General features: G+C 43.2%; 1 protein-coding gene and 3 long non-coding RNA genes across 5 annotated transcripts in view; 2 read left to right on the top strand and 2 right to left on the bottom strand.

Moving 5' to 3' along the window:
* LOC129659293 (uncharacterized) overlaps positions 1-11,081 on the top strand; it is a 32,443-nt gene extending 21,362 nt beyond the window's left edge. Inside the window, exons 2-3 of the long non-coding RNA XR_008717940.1 lie at positions 9,899-10,028; positions 10,946-11,081. This is a non-coding gene — a long non-coding RNA (uncharacterized LOC129659293). The remainder of the gene's footprint in view (positions 1-9,898; positions 10,029-10,945) is intronic.
* The window catches only part of JAZF1 (JAZF zinc finger 1), a 334,411-nt gene that overhangs the window by 91,632 nt on the left and 222,706 nt on the right, over positions 1-20,073 (bottom strand). The gene's annotated exons all lie outside the window — the stretch shown is intronic.
* LOC129659292 (uncharacterized) lies at positions 6,480-10,510 on the bottom strand. The gene is made up of 3 exons (XR_008717939.1): positions 8,225-10,510; positions 7,707-7,786; positions 6,480-6,698 (listed from the first exon to the last, which is right to left on the bottom strand). It is a non-coding gene; the product is annotated as an uncharacterized LOC129659292 (long non-coding RNA).
* LOC129659291 (uncharacterized) lies at positions 7,371-8,371 on the top strand. 2 transcript variants are annotated; one of them, XR_008717937.1, is made up of 3 exons: positions 7,371-7,504; positions 7,874-8,144; positions 8,234-8,371. It is a non-coding gene; the product is annotated as an uncharacterized LOC129659291 (long non-coding RNA). The 2 variants fall into 2 exon arrangements; XR_008717938.1 differs by having other exon boundaries at positions 7,874-8,132; positions 8,234-8,368.

Raw genomic sequence — 20,073 nt, 5'->3', positions numbered from 1 at the left:
TATGCTATTCACAGCGATCTCACACAGCCCCATTCCCATGGGTTAATGAAGAGCTCCTCCCAGTCCTGACCATGGGGAATGGTAAGTAAGTGGATTCACAGGCACAGAAAAAAGCCCAAGGCGTGGTATGGGCCAAAAGAAACCCACACTTTCATTTGAACTTAGTAAAATGCAGGAATACAAAAGCAGAGACCAAATTATCACCTTTTAAAACAGACCATCTTTATTCCTCAAAACCTGACCTTCTTTCCTTCACATCACACCTTAATTTCAACCAAGTGGTGGCAGCTATCTGCTCTAATTCCCAAGAAGACACTGAGTTTGCAAAAGTATATACAATGAAAAATTCATCACATAAGTGCCTAAGTAATATACTAAAAGGCATCATAATCTTATTTTGGTGCTTGTTTTTGGCCATTGCTTCTGCTCTAGGAGCTCTGAATGGAATTCAATTCCACAAACACTGACTTTGAGTCCTTCTTTGGGGTGGCCTTGGGGTAGTCATAGGTTAGACAGTAAAACAAATTGCAGTCTCTCACCTCAAGGAGTATACAGTCCAAAGGATGAGGAAAACTACAGAGAAAATATAATTTCAGGCATATATAAATATAGCAAGGTTCTTAAATGCTCCTTTCAAACACTTTCATTTTTGAAATTTCACTGTTTGTTTTTAGTAAACACACCCAAATTTTCACTCAAATGATTTGTCTTTTACACATGGCTCAAAATGTTCTTGGTAAGAGTAGGCCAAAGAAGATCAAATACTTATTAAAATGCTCTGAAAGCAGTGGTTGAGGGTGTAAATGTAAAGATAACATCAAATCCATAGTCTAAGTAGACATGTGAGGCAGCATAATAATTTTGAATTCAGACAGAGAAAGCAAAAATAAGAAACAATCATTAACTGACCAATAACTACTAAACAGATGTTTCTCCAAAATAATACTTCAAGCACTAAGAAGGTTAAGAACTGGCTGAAATGCAAACTCCAGAAAACCAGCAGAGCGGCTTCTACAGTAGGAAATAAGTTACATTAAAATCTCTGCCGGACCCTCCGCTGGGACCCTCCAGCTTATAAAAAACACATGAATATTACAATGTTTTGTGTTTAGGAAAAGGTACCAAAGAAAACAAGTAATCTGGCTATAGATACAGAAGAATCACATTTACAACGGTAGAGTCATTCTAGCAAGCCATATTTAACTAAACATTCTTTATGACCTGGGTGCTTGTGGATAGACTGTATTTTTGCACACTTGTGGACAAGATGTTGGCTTCATTTTACAACCAACATCTTGTCCACATCAGGGGAGCTTTCTCACACAGACACGCATACCATGTGGGCTACCTGCTGAGTTCTGGCAAGCTTGGCAGACTGCAGAACATAATGGGAAGGCAGTTGAAGTGGAAAAAAAACCTCCCTGGGAATTTTTTTAAGTGGTTAGAAAAAAAGGCATAGTGTTTCCTAATGTCCCACACTGTGAGTTGGCACAGGGAAGATAATCCAGGAAATGAGATGCAAAAACTGTCCACAGGTTCCTTAACGCGAGAGGCATTTTGCAAACAGCCAATATGAAGAATGCACTTCTCTTTAGGAAGTCAACCACTTGAAAGTTTAACTTTTTAATTAGCCACATGGAAGTTGAAAGAGCTGGAAATCGTCATTGATTCCACATGGAGATCTTAACAGTTGCGTTCCCCATTCTCAGAAGCCAGCATGCTCATTTGATGGGCCTTCATTCAAAGTGACCATGTTGGAGACGTACATTCACTGGGCAATGTTTAAGACTTTCAGTTAGATAAGGAATATAAGGTAAATGTCATCCAAGTGCAATATTTTAGTTTTCTATTGATACTTTGGCGCAATGCTTTCCTCCAGTAAATTATGTAGCAAACAAAAGCAGAAAGTAAATCCTCATGGCTCTTAGGTTCAAAGCCAAAAAGAAGAAGAAATGCAATAGCACCACCTAAAGGGCATTTAACTCCAATGAAAACTAAACCGGTTAGAAAAGCTGTAAGAACTTGTTCTGCCTGAAGGTGCAATGGGTAAGACTGCTAGGACGAATGCAGTTTTACAAGTATGTTGTGAGGTAGTCTCTGGAGAAGTTATATTCCAGTTCTATATCACATATGAAAACTGGACAAAAAAATCAGTGCAAGCCACAGAAAAGATCATTTTGTAAAATTTAAAACTTGGTTGAAATAACTCAAAAGGATGACAGACCTAAATATAAGAGCTAAAATTATAAAACCTTAGAAGAAAACACAGGAGGAAACCCTCCTGACCTTGGGCTAGGTAATGATTCCTTACATATGACAAGGAAAATAAATAATTTGACTTCATTAAAAACTAAAAACTTCTGTGTTGAAAACAGCACCATCAAAAAAGTGAAAAGACAATGCCCAGAATATGAGGAAATATTGGCAAATCACATCACTGATAAGGGACTAGTATCTAGACTATATGAAGAACTCTTACAATAAGAAGACAAATAAACCAGTTTTCAAAATGGGCAAAGGATGTGAACAGACATTTCTCCAAAGAAGGTATACACATGGCCAATAGGCATTTGAAAAAATGCCCAACATCATTTGTCATTAGGGAAACGTGAATCAAAACCAAAATGAGATTCCACTTCACATTTGCTAGGATGGCTATAATCAGATAGACAGTAGCAAGTGTTGGCAAGGATGCAGAGAGATTGGAATCCTCATACATTCCTGGTGGGAAAGTGAAATGGTGGAGCTGCTTTGGAAAACAGTTTGGAAGATCCTCAAAAATGGCACTGTACTACAACTGATGAATGAATAAACAAAATGTGCTGTGTCTGTATACCAGAACATTATTTGGCACTAAAAACAAAGTGCTGATACATGCTGTAATGTGGATAAACCTTGTAAACATCATGCTAAGTGAAAGCAGCCAGACACAAAAGGCTACATATTATGACTTCACTTACATGCAATATTCAGAATATGTAAATCTAGAGACAGAATAGAGATTGCCTTAGGCTGGGAAATTGTGGGGGAATCAAGTAAAAATCAATGTGTATGTGGTTTCTTTAAGGGTGATGAAAATATTATAAAATTAGATTGTGGCAATGATCATACAGTTCTGTGAATAAAACCACTGAATTGTATGAAGAGATGAACTATATGATATGTGAATTACACCTCAATGAAGTTGTTGAAAAGATTCTCAGTTTTCAACTGCCACTCACCAGCAAAATGGAAGGTATTATTTATACAAACAGTAAAACTGTCATGGCCTTTGTGATCGTGTAGTTTCCAAGACCCTGTTGCCACGAAATAGGGGAAGACCCAGTTACAGGTGGTGTGGTCCCACCGCTGTCAGCAAAAATGGGGCCAGAACCTGGGCTTCCTTACTCCATCAGAACTGGGGTGAAGGAGCGGTGGGGCGCCTGGGACATGACATTTAAGGGGGCGCCACCCTCCGAGCCTTGTCTGCCTGGCCTTGCCCTGGTTCTGGACACACTCCTTTCACATCACTTCCCTGGGAAAGTCAAAATGAGAACATCTGTACATACGAATACTATTGTTCAAGCTTCAACCCTCATTCCTCATTTGTTTTTCCTACAAAAGTCATTAAAGAAAAACACAAGTTTTTTCTTTCCTTTTACTTTAGGGAAAAGAGAGATGACCCAAAGAACGAGAGGTCAGGCAGAGCTTGGAAGGAAAACCAAGTGAGAAAAATCACAGGCTTGCCAAGAGGACATGTTTCCTCGGATGACTTGAGCAAAGAATACAGCTCGTTTTAGCCATTTCCTTTAGCACGGTCTGTGCAACACGTCTCCCACGGCCACCAGCTCAACCATCATCTGCCAACCACTTCCTCATGTCTACACCAGCAAGCTTCATTTTCACTGGTCGAGCTTCTCTGTGAGTGCAATGATAAAAGGTGCCCATTATGAAGAGTATGGCTTATCAGTGTATGTGGTCTAATTGTTACAGTGAAAATGTGGAGTTATTGTGGCTCAACAATTCCTTGTTTTTCATTTGCACATTCAGGTACTCTCTCTGATGCCAGCTCAGGACACACACTTTGCTTTATGTTTACTGCACAATGTATTCCTGAAAGAGTGTGTTAGGCGTGCAGTTTTCTTTTGCCCCGTGCTTCACTTCTACCTTGATTCTGGTCACGGATGATGGGCGGAAGGATGACAGTGCTCTCCCACATCTATCCCGACTGCCTATCCTGCCTGTAGATGGCACAAAATGGCTCAGAAGGCCAGCCTTTCTATTTACATGTTCTTATTTATTGGCTGTTGCCCAAGATTCTCTTTTTATTACCCGCTCCAGAATGAACTGCAAGCTTCAGCTAAACATACTTTCACACCACTTCCCGCTTTAATCACAGCAAATATTTGAAATCACAGACAGGCTTGGTAACTCCAAGTACAAGGATCCCATTACACAGCAAGTTAAATAGATGCCCAGCTTTACTGTTCCAACATTTAGTTTTGCTTCATCTGTTCTCCCAGATGAGCACTTCACTCATTCCTAAGTCTTCACATAAGGTTCTGCCAACACTGCTAGGATGTCTTTGTGCATTTAAACTGCTTGGTAACAACTAGAGTTTGCTGAAGCCTTGCCAACCGGACTTTCTGGGTATACCTCTTAGAAAGCAAAGCGATTTGGGCATTAGGAAGAAGGCCTATGTACCCAAGCCATTTATTCCACAGAGAAGCAGTTAAGTTTAATGGTTAACAAGAACTACAGGGGACTTCCCTGGTGGTCCAGTAGTTAAGAAGCTGCCTGCAAATGCAAGAGACATGGGTTTGATCCCTGGTCTGGAAAGATCCCACATGCCGCAAATAAGTCCCTGCACCACAACCACTGAAGCTCACGTGCCTAGAGCCCGTGCTCCACAACGAGAGAAATCACCGCAACGAGGAGCCTGTGCACCACAACGAGAGAGCAGCCTGCACACAGCAGCAAAGACCCAGTGCAGCCACAAATAAATATTTTCTAAAAAACCCAAAGATGAAAAACTCACAGACAAGGTTTGAAACCCCACTTCACCACTTACTGGCTCTGTGCACACTTCTTATCATAGAGCTGCCTACTTTCCACAACTAAAAAACACAGGCACCGATATAACACCCACTCTATCTGGCAATCGTGAGGATTAAATAAGGTAAAGGCAGGGGCTATTTTTTGGTTGTTGAACTTTTGCCTTTAGGATGCTTCCATCACATACTCTTACTTTGGTTTGCTCAGACGTAACCAAAATAGAATCCTTCTCTTTCAAGAGTATACAGACTAACTGGAAAATAAATTACTGACTTGAAAACACTTAAAAATCACTACACTTACTGCTTACAAATTTTAAAAATTAAGAATTTCTTAAAAAAAAAAATTAAGCAATAAGTGCTCTCTCTTGTTTTTATGGATATGTAACAATAGAATCAATACGCTATGAAAAAGGTTTATATCCCATTAGGAAATCTCATATACCTCACTGAATAGGACTGTACATTAAAACTTGTGGTTTTTTTTTTTTTTAATCTCTTTATTTCTTTGGAATTCAAAGGCAACCTGCTGCTGCTGCTGCTAAATTGCTTCAGTCGTGTCCGACTCTGTGCGACCCCAGAGTCGGCAGCTCACCAGGCTCCCCCGTCCCTGGGATTCTCCAGGCAAGAACACTGGAATGGGTTGCCATTTCCTTCTCCCAAAGGCAACATATCTTGCCATAAACATTCAAACATCACAGAATTATTTTTAATGTAAAGAGGAGAAGTTCCCATAGTCCTATCCCAACCATTGTTAGCTGCTGGGAAACACTCCAGATTGCATTTTTCTGTGCATTTTCTTTACCAACTTAAAATAAATAAATAAATAAATAAATATGATTGTAAATTGTTTTGTTTTGTTTTTTCTTTTAAATTCAGCATCCTGGACATCCTTTTAGGTCAGTACATGTGGATCTACCCAATGGCTTTAAATAGGATGAAAAGTGAAAGTCTAGTGAAACTGAAAATCGCTCAGTTGTGTGCAACTCTTTGTGACCCCAAGGACTACACAGTCCATGGAAGTCTCCAGCCAGAATATTGGAGTGGGTAGCTGTTCCCTTCTCTAGGGGATCTTCCCAACCCAGGTCTCCTGCATTGCAGGCGGATTCTCTACCAGCTGAGCCACCAGGGAAGCCCTTAAATAGGATGGACACACTCAACTGACTGAACCAATCTCATATTGAAGAGCATTTTTGGTTATTTTTAGGTTTTTCCATCACAAACACTTTCACTGACAAATTCTTAGCAGATTCACAGCCTGAACTATTCTCTGGACATTTAAGAAAGTTTCTTCCAAGTTTCACCATTATCCTCTGGAAAGGCCACATGCATCCTCAAGTGAACTTTGCTATTTTATGTCTTTCTCTCTTCAGGAAGTTTAGGTTACAGTGTCCGTAGGAACATGGTTTGTTTTGTTCTAACTTTTCAACATTCTCTCTCCTGTGAAATAAATACAAAAAACCAGGGCATCGGTATTTATGTTACAATGCTCTGAAAACCTGGCTCTGTCCTGGCCCTTTCATCCATTCAGCAGTTCCATTCAGCAGTTCTGTGCTCTGCGGCAGTTTCTGTGGAGGTTCAGAGCCTACTAAACTCAGCTTCACCCCGCACTGGTGCTACAGCCTTGGGTACGTTACTTTTCTCTGGGCCTCAGATACTTCATCTCTGAAATGGGGATAATACAGAGGTGAGGATTACACGAATTAACACAATGCACAGTGCTCTGAGCAGTGCCTGGCGGTATGCGTCCCATTAACAGCAGCCGTATTGTTAACGGTTGTGCGGTTGCCTTTAAAGATTCTATTTTAAAGACCTGAAAACACTGATTTCTGCCCCTATGTGGGGAGCATTTCTCACTCTTGTTTTTGTAACAGCATTCTGCCTCTTTCATCTCCATGGTTGTTTAACTGGAACCCAGATGCTTGGGCTGTATCTCTCAAACACCCCTAGTGATGCAAAGCCAGGGAGCGGCTGGCCTTGCAATACGGCTGGAGGAGCACGGAGCAGACCTTTCCACTCCAGAATAACTAACGAAACGCGACAGTTAAGAGATTCATTACCTGGGGGCCTTGGGAGCTACTTGGTTATCAGGAATTCACTGCTTAAAATACTAAGATTCCTGGGATGAAGAACATCCTTTAGTTATCAGCTCTCAGCTTAGCCAAGATGAGCTGACAGGGAGCTAAGCCAAAACAGGTGGAAGTAATGACCCCAGGGATGGGGAAAGGCAGAACTGGGTGAGAAACAGCCTAGAAGCCTGGGACGGGCAGGGTGGGGGGCGGGGGAGAGGGGGCAGGGGGCGGAGCAGGACAGGAGAGAGAGCCTCAGCTACATTCTAAGGTGAAACTCCCAGGTTCTGCCTCTGCCCACAACATGCTGAGAGCACCAAGCCAGGCTTAGGGGGCCCCTGGATCCAGAGAGCAGGGGACAAACCCGGAGTAGATGGCCCTGTGTCCTGTCCTGCCAGCCAGGTAACCATAGCCTCGGGCCTATTTCCTCCTCCCTCGAAAGGCAATTTCAGTCCTGAGCAGCTTCAGACAAGAAATAAAGGTAGCCTTTTAAAGTGGGATGATCCTGCAGGCAACGCCACAGGCTAATTGCCACCTTGCCATCAGCCACTCTGACACGTTTTCTTACATCTGGCCCTCACCAGAGCAGCCTGGGTTTACTTACTCATTGGCCTGGCTCCCAACTTCATGAGAAACTCAGTGAGGATTCAGATCTGTGTTCATCTCTGGATTCCCATCATGCGTCTATACACCATGTTTATGAAGACAGATAGATTAGAACTGGGGGCTCAGTTATTCTACATGTCTCTAATTAATCCTGTCATTTTCTAGCTAAGGTTGAAAGCCTGATCTGCGGCCACCATGGACAATGAGGAGGGTTTAAGGATGAAGGCTGATGGGAAGGTCTGAATGCAGGTGTGGTCGGGACCCCCACTGTGACAGCACCCAGCAGCTCTGTCTCCTGGGAAGAAGGGAGGCTGCCTTCTGCCACTTTACCCTGCTGCCCACCTGTGCTCTCGTCTGTTTGCAACACCAGGCCTAAGAGTGTTATGCCCTCTTTGTGTCGCTGAAAATGAACCCCGAACACAAGGTCCTCTTGAGGGTTTGTATTTGCTAAGTTCCCTAGAAAGGCTGGGAATAAGGCGACAACTCTTTGCCGTGGCTAACCAAACGCCCGCACACCTTCCACAGGGCCTGCTCTTCTGCTTCCCCTCGTAGCCAGCCTCCCTCTCGCTGACTCCCGACGTCTGGATATTGAAAACACCCTCAGCCTGGTTCCCTCACTCTTTTATGTGCCTTTTCTGTGAGCTGGGACCCACCTCAGCGTCCTTGCCTCAGCCCAGTCCGCTGTATTTCTACAGCCTGTGTTTCTAATACACAGCAGAGCATTGCCAGTAGCCCTGTCCTGGGCGTCCCCCTCCATCCTTCTGCAGAGAAGGACCGCAAGCACAACTGAGCTTAACCTAAGCTCTCTGATGATGGTGGTGGCTTGGCTGAAATCCCTCAAGTCTAACGGCAGCACGGTCGGTCATGCCAACGATGGTCCACGGCAGCCACTGGCTGCTGGTCCTCGGGTGGGGGCAGGATCTCGCTGGGGCTGCCTTGGTGTAGGGTTTTCCACCAATGCAGCAGCCCTTGAAATTAATTTGCTATTAAAATTTAAGCCTCTCAGTCTGATAAACAAACTGCACATTTGCTGTGGATTCTGTATCTGACCTTTTACACTGGTTTTGTCAACAAAATTTACTGTATTCATAAATACTAATGTTCTCATTTGGTTCGCTATCTTTAGTATACTGTAAATTATCAGCAAGTACATAAATGTCTTGGCCTGGTAATATAGTGGCCTGAAATGACTTCCTTTTTCCTTTAAAGATGTTGCATGTTTTAATGGTAGGTGTTTCTAATTAACTTGAAGTGCCATAAAATGCCCATGTATGAATCAAAGACAAGTGAGTTGCATTAAATTAAAAGTGCAGTATCTGACTAATGCTAACAAATTAGGCATGCCTTCAAGATGCACGATTTCTCTGTTTGGAGTTGTCACCTTATTAATGCAGGAATATCAAGGCTCCTAGAGCAGCCGCGCCAAACGAGCCTTTCAAAATTAATATCTTTGGCAATCAATTAGGAACACGGTTTCAAGCTTTAAAAAGACTTCCACTCGGGCATCTTCACAGAGCACCCTCTTTGTACTTCCTTCATAAATGAGCTCGATTTGGGGATCTGATCTTTTTGCCAATATAAGACCAAATGAGCACTGTAAATATTGAAATCAAATGTTACTACTTGGCCTAATTTTCTTTCAGCCTGCAGTTAATCTTTATTCAGCCTTAATGAGTATTTATTGTGTGACCCTGACAGCTTGCTACTGCTGTGATAAATTATCTGACTCAAGTCCGATTAAAAATGCAACCCTGAGTGCTAATTATCTCAACAGACCTGCTTAATAATAGCATTTCTTGTCAATTATGGAATCTCAGCATGGGTGTCAATAGGAACAAATGCCCAAGCCTACCTTCGATGCTGACTTCCCATAATGCCCTTTTACTTGCCATATGTAAATCAGAGCGCTTTGTACCTGTGGTGACCCTTTATTAGCAAACTGTCAAAATGATAAAACTAGCCACAGCAAAACTCCCACCACCATACAATTAGGGGCTACAGTTTAGGACAACAGGAGGTCAATCAGACAGAGCTAATTATGATGCATCTTACTTATGGCCTGTCCAGCAGGAAGAATTAGCTGTTTTTTGAAATTTATGCGAGGTTAAGCATGGCCCACAGGAGGGAAGCTACTGGAAAGTCGGGACTGGGGAGGTGGAGGCAGAGAATTACACAATTTGTTTTCTACAGTTGTGCAGGGTGTCTGGAATTAGATCTGAGTTCAATTTCAACTCCGTCACTTACCTGCTGTGACTTGGAAAAAATCACTTCAACTGAAAAATGGAGCCAACACCATCTACCTCATTGACTGGGGGCTGGGGTAAGGATTAAGAGGTAACAAGTATAGAGACACCGAGCAAGGTCCAATCACATGGTGGGTGATGAATATCCATTTACTTTGTCCTGTTTGCTTTTCTTCCCATGACCAAGGTAACAGATAGTAACAATAGCGACAAGTAACATTTAAAATGACACTCTCCCTAAATGCCCTGCACGATGTCTTACATGTACCTGTCATTTAATCTTCCTCCTTTACCACAGTCAGAATTGAGGAGAATAATGGGGATGCAACATACGGTGTGGGGCATACAGTCAAGAATATTGGGGTAACTTGGGCTGATGACTTGTGGGGTGATCATTTCACAGTGTGTATGATGTCACTTTCTTGTACACATGAAACTAATATAATATTGTCTGTCAATTTATGTCAATTAAAAAAGAAGAGCTGTGGCTATCCCCATTGATCATTTAGTACAGTCTCCTGTTTATAGGGAGAAATGCCTTGAACTATTCAAAACCGAAGATGAAAAGCTCCCAAAGATTATCTCAGACAAACACTTTCAACCTACCCTGGCTGAAAAGTCAGAGTAGCACCAACTGAACTGAGCATTTACTCCGGGCCAGTCACTGTGGGGAGTGCTTCCCTTTGTTTAATTCACATAATGTCCCTCTCAACAGCTTCCCTTTGGGGACTGGGAAACAGGGTAAGAGAGGTGAGATGACTCGCCCCACATCCAGTAACTGGCAGGTTTCAGAGCCCAGGCCTAAGCTGAGAGTCAAAGTCCCCACATCCCCAAACAGGAGGAGCCCGGATGCAGTTTATGTTCCTCGACAAAGGCTTTCAGTAGAGAGGACGGGAGAGGCTGACACCAGCCAGAGCATGTTACACTACACCGTTATGTGGCAATTTAATTATAAGGAACAATAAATAATATGTGCCTTTTTGGTTCTCTGCAGTGACAAACCACAGAGTCGCAGGGCAGGGATCCCGTCAGGAGACACCAGCTCAGTCTCTTCAGGGGGGCAGGGGTGCCGGGGAGCAATGTGAGAGGAGTTACTGTTTCATCACATGACTTCAAGCATCTGCAGCCTCAGTCGGTAATTTTGGGGGTCACAAGCCTCCCCTCTCCTGGCTTTTATGACTCCAGGGAGGCTTGCTCTTTCGAGGAGAAAAGTCATCACTGTTCAACTGGCCACGTCACCGCCTTCTTGCCTTACCTGCCTGCCCTTCCCAGGCTGACCTCCCAGGAGCCTGGAGCCATGCAGGGGTTTCTGAGCACAACCTGAAACAACTTTCTTAAAATAGGCTCTGACATTCCCCAGATTAGAAGGCACTATCAAGGTCAACCCCTACTGAAATACAGATGCTCACGTTCCCTACATCTGGACTATCTGGTCTGTGTGGAGGGGACAGAGAACCTGCCCTGTTGTTACGTGAGGGGCCAAGTGATGTCTCCCTGTGGCCACACCCAGGGCTGGCGTGCTTGGGAGCATCCAGGGCTGTGGGAAACAGTGCCGAGAAAGAAAGGCGGTGTCAGGCCTCACCGCGCCAGAGGCTGTGCGGCTGGCCGGCTAATGAGGCCCAGATGAGGGTCTCAGGGCGACAGATCCGGGGAGATGCAAGAAAGGAATGCGATCATTTCCTTCTGAAATGTGTTCCTTCTTCCCCAACACCTCGGCCCTGTTTCATTACTTCCTTCGCAGATGATCTCAAATTAGGAAGCCAATCTTTCCCCTCGATAGGATGCCAAGTTAGTGCCATGAGGGCGTAAATCAAGTGTTTCATCAATACTGCGTGGGCTAATTTACTTTCCAGCTCTTAACACCAGCGTTCACTGTTTCCCCATAAAGTAAGCATGCCCACATTTTCTTTGATGAGTTGCAGCTAATTGTCATTTGGGGTGAGATACAAAGCTCTTCCTCTAGGGTGCTGGTTGAGGCTTAATATGTTCCACAGAGATACATGGTGGCCTTGTTTGCCACTTCCTAAAGCTTCTCATCATCCTGTTCTGTCCACGTAAACCCAATTTCAGTTGAGAATAAAACCTCCCCGGGCTTAAGTCTGTCTCCTGATTGTCACATGTCCTGTGATACCTACAACACCATGCAATGTTGATGCGGAAACTGGAGAAAGAAATGGCAACCCACTCCAGCATTCTTGCTGGGAAATCCCATGGACAGAGAAGCCTGGTGGGCTATAGTCCCTGGGGTCGCAAAGAGTCAGACACAACTTAGTGACTAAACAACAACTATGACGCCATGCGAGGTTGATGTGGAAATTACTGTGCACCTCTTCTCTCCTCAGGGTGTCCTTAACATCCATTCAAATGTCACACAAAGTTTTGCAGGAACTACGGAAACACATCCGCTGCAGACAAGTTTAGCATGAAAGTTACTGCCCCTGTGGGCAGAGTCCTATGCTCTGGTACCATTAAACTCCCTCTGAACACTCCAAAGAGAAGTAAATCTTTTCAAACACATTAGTAATAAGGAATGCAAGATATGCGCCCAGTGTACTCATGGAGTCCTACTTGCATCCTCTGAATTCCAAACTACTCTATGCGTGAGTCCAGTTCAATAGAAGTATGGCCCGAAGGCCAAGTCCACAGTGCCTGAGGTTTAAACAGGCCTCTCCTTGCCTGCAGACCAATCCCTTAATCTTCTGGGTATCCGGCCATTTGCCATTTGGCTTCTTATTTTGAAGGATATGCCTGTCGACACAATTCTACTGAAAAATCAAGTAATCTGACAAACAAACTGTGACTTACGCGGTGGACTCTCATTTGTTTTGTATGTGGATGCCAGATTTGAGCTGCTATTATCAATTTTTTCATTTTATAATGATGACCACATCTTAAAAATTAATTACGCCTGCTATTTGTTTCATAGGCCTGGTCTCAGGCCAACAATATAGTTTCTTGAATTTGCGTGAAACATATGGACGCAGGATTTCATTTATGGTTTTTGGTAAAGTCACGTTCTTCCAAAAATCGTGCATGGGTCACATGAGAATCTTGGGTGCTGTCATTTGCCTGAAGCTGTTTCCATTAGCAACGACATTCATAACAACACATGTCAGCAGTTAGCGCCCCAGCAGAGTGAATACAGCCAGCCCCAGGGAGCTTCATTTCTATTTTGGGGCCTCGCTGTCCTTCCAAGGGGCAGAAAAAGCTTTTGGAGAATTTGTATCCACAGGAAGAAACCCCTTGCCTAGTTTCTGTTTCTCCAAACCACACTTTTTTTGGGGGAACCCTATCGATAATTAACTATGAGGTTATTACATTTTGGATTTCAAGAAATAATCTATGATACCTCCCCTTTTTGCATTATCACCTTAAAACTATCACAAGACCTAAAAGAAACCAGTCCTTCCATCTCAGATTTTTGGAGGATGTGTTTGAGAATCCATTTTGGTACTTCTGGGGCACTGAGTTATATATTAAAAAAAAAAGCTTTTTAAAAAAATCTTTTTGAATCAGAGCTTAAATACACAGCTGTTGGGCACAGTGTTTGAAGACAAAGGAAAATAAGAAGATATTATTTCAAACAACTGAGTGTGTGGGCACTGGCTTTATACAAAGTTATGATGGTGCTTGTACATAAAATAGTGTTGAAGCCTAGTGGGCGAGCCATTCCTGCCACTCATTTTCTGGATTGTGTAAGCGCTCTCCTGATGATCCCCACTGAGCTCCTACGCAGTGTCTCCCAACTTCCGGCTTTGAAGGAAATCAGCTGGGCCCTCTGCACCTCCCCTTTCAGCCTCAGGGCCTGTGGCTCCTGTAAGTCAGACCTTTTCAGCAATTCTTTCTCCCCCTCTCAGAAATTACCATCATTTCCCCAACCAGGTCTGTTACACCGGTCAGTTTTTTAATGGTTATTTTAGTCCCTCCAGACCAACACATCTCAGATGCCTGGTCCATCACAGAGCCCTGGCTAGGGGTCCTCAGGATCAGCAGTCAGTATGGCCTGGACCCTTGTTGGAAATGGAGACTCTGGACTCCAGTCCAGACCTATATGGTATGCATGTAGTTTAGGTTTGAGAAGCACTGGTCTGGAACTGATAGACCTTTCTGGAAAGTGATTTCTCAGACTTTACTACTCATCAAGGAATCTGGGGCAGTCCTCGGAATACCAGCAAATTCCACCTTTCAAAATCTCACAGGTGGTGTGTTCATTTACTTGGTGAACAAGGAGCTATGTCTACATCTAAAGTAAAATTAGTCCTTCTGTCCGGAAGGGAAGTTAAGTTTTTTAGTTTCTACACACACGGAATAAGGATCAATATGCAACTACAAAGGCACTTTGGGATCCTGCAGCGACTCCTCTTCAGCATCAGCTGGCAGGGACCAGGAGGCAGCTGCCTCTGTTTTACTTGAAGTAGTTCTATTGGAAAGAAGAGGTGAAGAGTCTCCAGGGGTCCCCGAATGACCAGCTAAGTCTCCTTGAGAAAGTGGAGTTCTCAATGTTTCCTAAAGCCAGGTAGGAAGACTGGAACACACAGGCCTGGGCTGCATGTCATTCCTTTAGTCAAGGCCTCCTGAGGTCAGAACCTTGGATGTGTGCTTTCAGATCTCCCTAGATGACTCTGAGGGAGGGATGGGAGCCACTGTTCTAGGCCACTGAGTGTCTCCAAAGGTGGCCTGAATGCTGTTGCTGTTTAGCCTCCATCACAAAGATTTAAGGACTTTCCTGGAGGCTCAGATGGTAAAGAATCTACCTGCAACACAGGAGACCCGGGTTTGATCCCAGGGTCAGGAAGATCCCCTGGAGAAGGGAATGGCTATCCATTCCAGTATTTTTGCCTAGAGAATTCCATGGACAGAGAAGCCTGGAGGGCTATATATAGTCCATGGGATTGCAAAGAGTCGAACATGACTGAGAGACTAACACTAACACACACATACCCAGATTTATACACAGATTTAGGTGAGGTAGAATTGTGATTCCAAAGGCAAGAAGGGTTTTGTTGACTAAATGTCAGTCCTTGAGATTGTACTATATGCTTAGTAAGCTATGTTGGTTTATTTATTATGCCAGTAAGTGTGGACAGAATATCCCTTTAATTCATAAATATGTGCTACCAACAAGTGCCACTAACCTAAGAGGGGAAAAAAGAATTCAGAATATTCTGGGTAGCCATGCTATCTATGCCCACTGCATTTAATCAGAAATGGTTCTGCATCTTTTGCTTTCCGGAAAATTTGGTTAAACTCTAGATCATTTGAGAGTGGAATCCCCAAACTGTTTTCCCTCTCTGAGGTGAAAAGAAAAGCCTTACGTTGGTTATATGTGCTGTGTTACCTAATAAAGCAAGTGATACTATGCATTTTGATTATCTTTAGAGAGTCTACATTTTTCTTGCTTTCTAGTAGGGTAGATTACTTCATCACTATGCCTGAGGATGTGCAAATGTCATACACTTGCAAAAACAGTTTTAAATGCTTTCAAATGCTTCCAAGATTAGAATAATTGTCTTGTGTTATTTTGCTCTCTGTTGACAGTTCAATTTCATTTCATCACAGGATGTACTCTTTCTGTAATGAATTTATAACTGCTACATCATAGTAATTGCCCATAAAGAACACAATAGGAACAATTAGTTTCCTAAAAATCTACCCCTCATAGTAACTATTTTTTGTTTTTCATATTTGTGCCTCATAAGAGCTTCTGCTCCTTTCATATGAATCTGTTTTAATACAGCATTGATTTCTTGACATTTCATGTAACTTAGTCAAGTCCACACTTTGATCCTTTTGATCTGTGATGATCTTTAAAGTAATGAAACAAAAAACTATAAAATTCTAAATGTAGCAAATTACTCTCTTTTCTCCCAGCTCCTTCTATTTGGTTATTTACATCACTGGTGACATATGGTGATAAACTGCCATTACCATCCACTCTTCACTGTGGATCAAAGCCTTGGAATGCTTGATGAAAATTTATTAGGCCTCTGCCCACTGGTTCCCACCTGGCCACTCACAGTACCCATCGCCAGCGCTGCCTTGGGCTGGAGACGGAGGTTCTGATGACTAACAGCTGGGCATCTCAGCTGGCCAACCCTGCTTCTACCCTCCAGGACTGACCTCCACTTGCCTTCCTATTTCTCTTTCCTCATCTTGCCTAAGCCAACCTGCACTACAGGTTGCCAAGGATACCAAAAAGCCTGGGAGAATGTGGGGGGCGGGTGTGGCTCACAGAGGCCTTCCCGCTGGTAACAGTGACTGGTGCTGCTCTGCTGGTGAGCAACAGGCAGCTCGCTTATGTAGGATAGTGGGCAACTAAGGGGACCTGGGGAGGCTGGGCAAAGAGAGCAACTCTCTGAGGGGCTTTACAGGGCAATTTATAAGATGCAGGGGTGTTAACATCTGTGCTCCATTTTGGGCATTTTACTTACTGTTTCTTGCCTTGATGCTTCAGCTTTTTACCACAAAGTGAAGTTGCTCAGCCGTGTCCGACTCTTTGTGACCTCATGGACTGTAGCCTACCAGGCTCCTCTGTCCATGGGATTTTCCAGGCAAGAGTACTGGAGTGGGTTGCCATTTCTTTCTCCAGGGGCTCTTTCCGACCCAGGGATCGAACCCAGGTCTCCTGCATTGCGGGCAGATGCTTTTACTGTCTCAGCCACCAGGGAATCCCAACAAAGACATCTTTTACCACAAAGATGGTCAAATAAAAACTCTATACTGGTTATTTGCTAAAATTTATACAGAAGGCAGCTGTTTCATTTTTTCCCCTCACAGAAGTCTCATCTAGTCAAACAAATTTGTCAATAAATATTACAATCTTCAAGGTGCAAATGAAGCACTTTTTTCTACATTAACTTTTCCCATGACATCACAAGGCCTATGGAAAAAGAACCCAAGCAGAATCTTAGTGAGGGTCTCTAATGACCTCTGGAGTGATGGCTTAGCATCCGCATATGCTTGTATTGTCAAGGGGTTGGAATGAGCAAAAATGTCCCATTTAAAAAATATATTTATTTGGCTGTGTCATGCAGGATCTTTTGTTCCACCACATGGACTCTCTTACTGTGGTGCTTGGAGTTTTGGAGTGAGCAGGCTCAGTAGCTGTGACGCCTGGGCTTAGCTACCCCATGGCATGTTGGAGTTTAGTTCCCGGACCAGGGATCTGAACCTGTGTCCCCCACACTGCATGGCCAACTCTTAACCACTGGACCAGCAGGCAAGTCCCCCAAATGTCCCATATTCTGAAGATAGGCTTCCGATAACGTCAGAGCATTTATGGCCAATGAATACAGTGATGGTCTGTATATGCTGGTAATCTACAAGGGCTTGTAGATAGGTTCCTTTAACTTTCAAATTATGGAGGAATATAGCTCTGTCTTATTTATCAGTATAAATGAGATTATATTGATATTAATATTAACCAAGCTAGAGTCCTTCCTGCAAGCTATATCCCATCTTTTTGGTGATTACAAACAATAGAGCGACTCCTGGATTTAAAATACCATACTTGAAGGTAGTGGTTGACTTTGGGAGCTCTATTTTTGAAGATTTCTCGCCTAAACACACACCGTAATTGTGTCAGTGTTCTACCCTAGGCCAGCAATGAGAAAATTTGGTGATTAACATCATTAACTACCTGCCCTTAGAAGACATCCATTTTCAGAATAGCTGGGAGGCTATGACATATGCTAAAAGGTGCACCCACAGATTTACAAGGCTAGATAAGAGGCTGTGTTCAATGGCCCTGTTGTCATTTGCAAAATATCCCATGAAGGGTGCTCCCTCCATCAGTTACATCCTCTGATTCCTTATCTGGATTGTTACTCTTTGTTTCTCCCTCCCCCCATGAACTCTCCAACTCACAATCAGGAAAATTCTTCAGAACATTATTCCATATCAGGATTCTGGGAGGCTAGGGAGAACTTGGAAGGAAGGGGGTTTTTATACAAAGCAATTCTCTACAGAAACATCCTGGCTGATCCTCGACTGCCATGATCTTTTGGCTACTTGTACCCACCTGCCACTGCAGACTTTTTTCCTCCTTTCCCCTCATTGATAGCTGAGATCCCCCTACTGCTGGCTTTCAAAATGCATGGTAAGTCCCAGGATCTGAATTACACATGGGAAAATGCTACCGTGCTTTCAGTGGGAGGCCCATCTTTGCCGCATGGGTCTCGACTTATAAAATGGCTCTTGTGGTCGTTTTAACATTCTGCCTGCTTGCCAATGCCAGTCTTAAAGAAGCTCCACCTCACAGCTCTGCCAGCTTCATAGAATGTATGTCAGGAACCTCAAGCTTCCTCTTCAGATTCAGGCAAAACTCTTTCCCTATTGCCTCCTCCACTCCAACTTATACATGTCCCAGGATTCTTGGTTGTAGGATCCCTTCCTGTTTACTGGGCACTCAGGGTCTGACGTATGTTAGAGGCACTTCCCTGCTCTCCGAGACACTTCTGACACAGCCTCACCACCCCCTACTCCAACCCTCTTTGTTAGACACCAGAGTCCATTCGAGTTTCACAGACATCTGTTAACATTCTCAAGGCTCCAGCCTTCACGGTACCATCATGAGCATAGCGAATGAGATTATGTATACCAAAACGCTTTATAATCTGTCAAGTACTACAGGAGTGGTTTCTTGGGTCAGCCAGATTTCAGAATGTAAGACTTTTTTTTTTTTTTTGTAGAGTTGTTGAGCCTATCCAGTTTGAAGTCACAGGACACCCAGATGCCACCCAAGACAAATGACAGTGGATCATCTGCAGAATGATATGCAAAGCTGCCTCATTTTCAAGATGGTCTAGTGTCTTTAGCTATGTTTGGAGCCATCTCCTTGAAACTCCATGCCTCCCAAGAGGGGCTGGGATTGTCCAGTAACCCCAACTAGTGCGGTGAAAAATACATCTATGCAAGACTATCCACGAATGGCCACTATTGTGCTCATCGGAGGTTTAAGTCTAGGTTGGCATACTTTTTTACTAACAAATGGCCTTTTTATAATAATAGCCTCAACATCAATAGCCAATCATCAATCTACAGGAATTGAAAACTACAGCTCAAACATTGGGCTGGTGTTTATGAAGCCATTCTAACTTCGAACCAACCTCAGTTAACAAAACTTGAATTCTGTATTGTCCTACTGAGTACTCACTATGTGCTATGAACGATACTTCATTTAATCTGGTCCTTGGCCTGCAAGACACTGCACAGAACTACACCCAGTAGTCATCACTATGGTGGTAGCAGTTTAGTCGCTAAGTCATGTCCAATTCTTGCAACCCCATGGTCTGTAGCCCGCCAGGCTCCTCTGGGATTCTTCAGACAAGAATACTGGAGTGGGTTGCCATTTCCTTCTCCAGGGGATCTTCCTGACCCAGGGATAGAACCCAGGTCTCCCACATTGCAGGCAGATTCTTTACCAACTGAGCTACAAGGGAAGCCCATACATTAATTATACCAAAGTCAATGATAGGGTGACAATAATTACAAAATCAATGCAATAATAAGATTCTATTAAAAATGCACTGATGGCAATAAACAGTCTGAACTTCAATCACAGAAAAGATAAATCTCTTGAATTCAAGACAACTCATCCTTTCTCTTCTAATTTTCTGCAAATGTAAAATTAGGCTACTACATTTTCCTTTAAAAATGGTGTTTAAATTAATGTTTGTATGTGTTCTATAACCTTGCCCATTCTTTTATGACAGTAAGCTACCTAAATCAGACTATTTCCATTTACACATCTGACTCAGGAAGCTTGGCTCAGCGCCTGGTACACTGTAAGGGCTCAATAAACAGTTGTTTTTCTTAAGCGTATCTTCTTTGTTTAAATATGCTCTTTCATTTTAATCTGGGTGTGATAACTTCTGTGTAAGAATACTATTCGAGTTCACGCTTTGATGTCTCATAAGGGTTTTTACCCTGCATTCCTGAGCTCTGCTAAGCCCTAAGAATACTATTACCCTAATAAAATATCAAAGTCTCTATTTAAAAGTGCAATTTTTCCCAGGTTCTAGAGCATTTGCTACCACAGTACATGAAAATAAAAACAAAAGCACAAATTTGAGATGCTAATGCATAAGCTGTTTGCTTACTTTTCTGATTCTGGTCATCTTC

The sequence above is a fragment of the Bubalus kerabau genome, chromosome 8, assembly GCF_029407905.1.
Source record: "Bubalus kerabau isolate K-KA32 ecotype Philippines breed swamp buffalo chromosome 8, PCC_UOA_SB_1v2, whole genome shotgun sequence".
Taxonomy (NCBI): Eukaryota; Metazoa; Chordata; class Mammalia; order Artiodactyla; family Bovidae; genus Bubalus; species Bubalus kerabau.
The sequence above is the reverse complement of the archived record's forward strand: the minus strand, read 5'-3'. Positions and strand labels throughout refer to the sequence as shown.